The sequence below is a fragment of the Theropithecus gelada genome, chromosome 1, assembly GCF_003255815.1.
Source record: "Theropithecus gelada isolate Dixy chromosome 1, Tgel_1.0, whole genome shotgun sequence".
NCBI lineage: Eukaryota > Metazoa > Chordata > Mammalia > Primates > Cercopithecidae > Theropithecus > Theropithecus gelada.
The window spans coordinates 185,437,197-185,442,948 of NC_037668.1; positions in this window are offsets into that span (position 1 = coordinate 185,437,197).

Here is a 5,752-nt window from a genome sequence, read left to right on the forward strand (position 1 = left end):
CAATCATTAAAAAGTCAGGAAGCAACAGGTGCTGGAGAGGATGTGGAGAAATAGGAACACTTTTACACTGTTGGTGGGACTGTAAACTAGTTCAACCATTGTGGAAAACAGTGTGGCGATTCCTCAAGGATCTAGAACTAGAAATACCATTTGACCCAGCTGTCCCATTACTGGGTATATACCCAAAGGATTATAAATCATGCTGCTGTAAAGGCACATGCACACATATGATTATTGCAGCACTATTCACAATAGCAAAGACTTGGAATCAACCCAAATGTCCATCAATGACAGACTGGATTAAGAAAATGTGGCACATATACACCATGGAATACTATGCAGCCATAAAAAAGGATGAGTTCGTGTCCTTTGTAGGGACATGGATGCAGCTGGAAACCATCATTCTCAGCAAACTATCGCAAGGACAGAAAACCAAACACTGCATGTTCTCACTCATAGGTGGGAATTGAACAATGAGATCACTTGGACACAGGAAGGGGAACATCACACACCGGGGCCTATTGTGGGGAGACGGGAGCTGGGAGGGATAGCATTAGGAGATATACCTAATGTAAATGACGAGTTAATGGGTGCAGCACACCAACATGGCCCATGTATACATATGTAACAAACCTGCACGTTGTGCACATGTACCCTAGAACTTGAAGTATAATTTAAAAAAAAAAGAAAGAAAAAGAAAACTGAGGCTTAGAGGGTGTGGTTACCATCTGTCAGGTTTTGCCTATCTGCATTCTTCCTAGATGGAAGGATCCCCATCTCTCAAGTCTTGTTGGGAGGCAAGATCCAAATTCACTATGCCTGAAGTGAGCATATATCCCTATCCCAGTTCCTTGACAAGAAGCATGTGGCCCAGATTTGGCCAAACAGATGCTCCTGTCAGGGATTTTGCCTCATGTGTAAGTACTCAATGGCAGCAATAGGCAGAGAATATTCTCTGAGGCTGCAGCAGATTTAAGAGTCCAGCAGTGGCCAGGTGCGGTGGCTCATGCTTGTAATCCCAGCACTTTGGGAGGCCAAGGCATGTGGATCACCTGAGGTCAGGAGTTCAAGACCAGCCTGGCCAACATGGTGAAACACCATCTCTACTAAAAATACGAAAAATAGCTGGGCGTGGTGGCGGGGCACCTGTAATCCCAACTTCTTGGGAGGGTGAGGCAGGAGAATCGTTTGAACCAACGAGGGCAGTGTGGGGGAGGTTGGAGTGAGCCGAGATCACGCCATTGCACTCCTGCCTGGGCAAAAAAGCAAGACTCCATCTTAAAAAAAAAAAAAAAGGAGTCCAGCAGTGAAAATGGCAGTAGTGTCCTAAGCTGGACTACCAGAGTCAAGGTCCTAACCTGACTTCCCCTGGCATGACCTCTCTTCTGTTCTTAACTATAAAATTTTCTTGGGCTCTGCCTTCTCCTTAGAGTCATTTACCTACCTTCACATTCATACTGAGAGCTACCCAAAGCCATCCAATCAAATCTATTTGTGCTTAAATTGAGTCAGATTTTCCTATTTGTAGCCGAAAACCCTGAATGGGTCTTAGGGATTAAGAATTTTGCCCACAGCTCTTACCAAAGAGACATCCAATAATCAGATACACAAAATTCTTTTCCATAGATGTCAGTTAGCCTCTTTTCCCAGCCACCCTGGGGCTTAGTCAATGGGCTCATGCATAATGTAGCCGTAGTAACAGAGATGGAAGATATGCAAGGGCTCAAAAATACTGCCTTCCTTCACCAAGGCTGGTTTGGCAACTGCTGATTGTTTAACCTGCTGGCGACAGAAACCAACATTGAGTCCCTAATATAATACCATATTTGAAGTAGAAGTAGATCAGTCAAATATGTGGTGGCAGGTTAGTTACATCAATTTCTTTTCATCATGGAGGCAAGGGAGAGAGGCAGCAATTTATCATCACTGGAAGGGGTTACTCATTATGGACGTATATTTGACTTTCCTGCCAGCTGTGTTTCTGCCAGCAATACTGACTGTGAACACCTTTATTCATCACCACAGAAACATTGTCCCATTGAGCATTGCTTCTACCAAAGAAGTGAGAGAAAGAGATGTCTATGGATTTCACTGGTCTCACCATGTGTACCATCACCTACAAGCACATGCCCTTACAGAATGGTAGAATAACCTACTTGAGACTCAGTTATGGTACCAGCTAGACAACAGCAGCCTGATAAATTGGGGTGCTGTGCTATAGAATGAGATAATGCTCTAACCAATAGCCAATACATACTACTGCTTCTCCCAGTATAACAGCAGGAGTCTAGAAACCAAGGAGTGGTAGTATCACCCTCCATTACTTCATATAAGGACCCAGACACAAAGGTTTTGTACCTGTTTCTCATGGCTCTTGGCTTTCTGCTGACTTAGAAGGCTTAATAATGAGAAAAAGATGGCTTGCACTTAGAGACTCAACAGGCAGGATCAGCAAGGGTTCAAACCCCTTAAAATGAAAGTTTGAGTTACTGCATCAGGTAAAGTAGCATGACTAGCTGAGGTGCTGGCTGAGGGTTGAAAAGGAACATGAAGTGGAAGTAGAAGAAAGTGAAAAATATCAACTATGGGCTTGGGACCAGATGCAGAAATATGGTCTGTCCTAGCTACTCCAATTTTCTTCCTTGCTTTGAATACAGTAATAAATTTCCTTGGTTTAGTTGTTCCTCTTTCTATAGCATTTTATATTACTGTGTTGGAGGTAGTGAACTTTTTAAGTTATACCTCAGGTTATAGGATATAAAAGTGCCATTGTGAGCAAACTAGAATAGGAATGAACATCCCCTTGGAGTCAGGAATTTCTCTTGGGCCTTCCTGATTTCTCAGACAGCAGCCCACTCCTCCAACCCCTCTAATGAATTTGTCAGCACCTCATGCCCCGTATTTAGCCCTTCCTGCTTAAAATTGCTAGAGTGGTTTTCTGTTATCTGCATGTAAGCTCTGACCAAAAAGCAAAGCAAACAAAACAATCATGCAAACAATGAAAAGGCATAAGCCATGGTTATTTTGTTATTGAATCGAAATGATTAGGGAACAGTGGTTTAGATTATTTCTTTCAGTTACTTAAAAGAGCTCTTTGCTTTTTATTCAGGCTATAAAAATTGCCGTAGGCCATTATGTAGCTCCCTTGGACATGACTTTGTCTTTTATGAGTCTCACAAATGTTTTGATCAAAGGAAAGAATCACTATTTTCTGCCAACACTTAAATCTTTAAAGTTGGAGAAATAACCTTTCCCAAATTGCAGCTAGCTCCTTAGGGATAGGAATCATGCCTATGTTACTCACTCTTAACAGCACTTAACACAGTAGACTCCACATAGCAACATGAATAGATTCTTCAATATATGCTTTTATTTTTTCCTGGAGTAATAAGCATGGTGATTTGAGGGTCTATGACCTGCTAGATTTCTGGGCCTGTGATGTGGGGCAGCCTTAAAGATCTCTGAAATGCCTTTGGGGTCTTTCTCCCATTGTCTTATGATTAGCCTCTGGCTCCCTTCTATCTGAACCAATCTTTTAGCAAAGGGTCGGTCGAGAACATGCTTCTTCACTCTACATGGCCAGTCTGCAAACTTTCCAAATCTTGCCATTCTCTTAACTATAAATTATGTCTTTAAGTCATATCTTTGCACTCACATCTCACTGCATGCAGTTCAAAGTAGCCACGCAGCAGCCTGAATGCTTTGCTGCTTAGGTATTTCTTCTGCCATATATCTCAGCTTATTGCTCTTAAATTCTGCATTTCATGAAGTCCTAGGATATGAACACAATTCGGCCGAGGTCTTTGCTACTTTATAACAAGGATGGCCTGTACTCCAGTTTCCTCATCTCCAACCGAGACCTCATCAGATCATTTCCACTTGAGACCCAATCAGAAGGGCCGTTACTGTCCATTTTTCTGCCAACATTCTGGTCACAACCACTTAAGTAATCTCTAAGAAGTTCCATACTTTCTCTAGTCTTCTCTTGTGAGCCCTCACCAGGATCATGCTTAATGCTCTGTTCATGACAACCTAGTCTTTTTCTATCCTGCTTCTCTAAAGTCTCCTAGCTTCTACCCATTATCCAGTTTCAAAGCCTTTTCCACATTTTCAGGTGTCCATTATAGCAGCAACTCCACTTCTGGTACCAATTTTCTGTCTTAGTCCATTTTCTGCTGTTATAATGGAATATCACAGTCTCGGTAATTTACAAAGAACCGGTATTTATTTGGATTATGGTTTTGGAGGCTTGGAAGTCCAAGATCATGCTGCTGGCATCTGGAGAGGGTAATCCCAATGGCAGAAGGTGGAAGGTGAGCACATAAGAAAGAGAAAGGCAGCAGGGGCTGGACTCATTTTGTAACAGCCCACTCTTGTGATAACTAACCTGCTCTCACAATAGTGACATTAATCTATTCCTGAAGGCTCTGACCTAATGACCCAATTACCTCTTTTTAGGTCTTACCTCTCAATACTGTTGCATTGGGATTCAGTTTTCAACATATGCCCTTTTGGGAACATATTCAAGCCACAGCACTTACCATGGCCACAGAGAATCTGGCTCTTGTTCTCTCTCTGCATCATCTTTTTCCACCCGACTCCTGTGCTTCCACTGTGCTCCAGTTTCACTAGTCTTTCTTTGAGGCATCAAGCTCTTTTCTTTTCTTTTTAGAGACAGAGTTCTGCTCTGTCACTGGGTGGAGTGCAGTGCCATGATCATAGCTCACTGTAAGCTCAAACTACTGGGCTCAAGTAATCCTTCTGCCTAAGCCTCCCAAGTAGTTGGGACTACAGGTGCATGGCACCACACTCGGCTCATTTTTAATTTTTTTTTTTTTTTTGTAGAGACAGAGTCTCACTATGTTGCCCAGGCTGGTTCCAAACTCCTGACTATAAGTGATCCTCCTGCTTCAGCCTCCCAAAGCACTGGGATTACAGTCATGAGCCACCAAAGCCAACTAGCAAGCTCTTATCTTTGTTAGGTCTTTTGCATGTATTATTTTTCTGCATGAGATGTTCTCCTCCCTTTCTTCCTGCACAACTTTCAAACTTCAACTTAGCTATTACTGACTATCCATGCCCCTTCTAACTCAGGTTCTCCCTATCATACATAGGACCCTGTACATTTCTTTTACCATTCTTATTACAGTTTGTGGATAAATATTATTTCTAAGATTGTTAAGGTCTGGGTCCTCCTCCTGGATAATGGATTCTTAGTAGGTAGAGATTTTGTTTGTTTTGCTTCTGTTGGCTTCTGTTTTATCCCCTAGATGCAGAGTAGGTACTCAGTGTTTCTAGAATGGATGATTTAGCCAAGGGTTTGAAGAGCTTAAAATAATAATTACCAAAAAAATAATTTGTTGTGTCTGCTTTCTGCTAATGCAGAATGCATAAGAAATATCTAACAAATATTTGTTGGTTAATTAATTGGCTAACTAACTTTAGATTGATATTTTGGGTGGGAAGAAAGGTATCACACTTAGAGGTAGGTTAGGATCAAAGATACTGAGATATAATGACAGTCAACCCTTTTCTTATTGTGGTGAAAGTATAAATTATCATAGTGAGGATTAGGTACAAACATTTATAATTACTTTAATGATAGGATCTCTCATAAGAAAAAGAAAGCAAGATGTGCTATAGCTGAATATTACTGGGCATGGTTATGTTACACGCAATGAGAGGCTATCATTGACTAGAAAGGGCTGTGGACTGAAATCAAACATCTCAGTTTATTCAGCAGGCCTGGAAA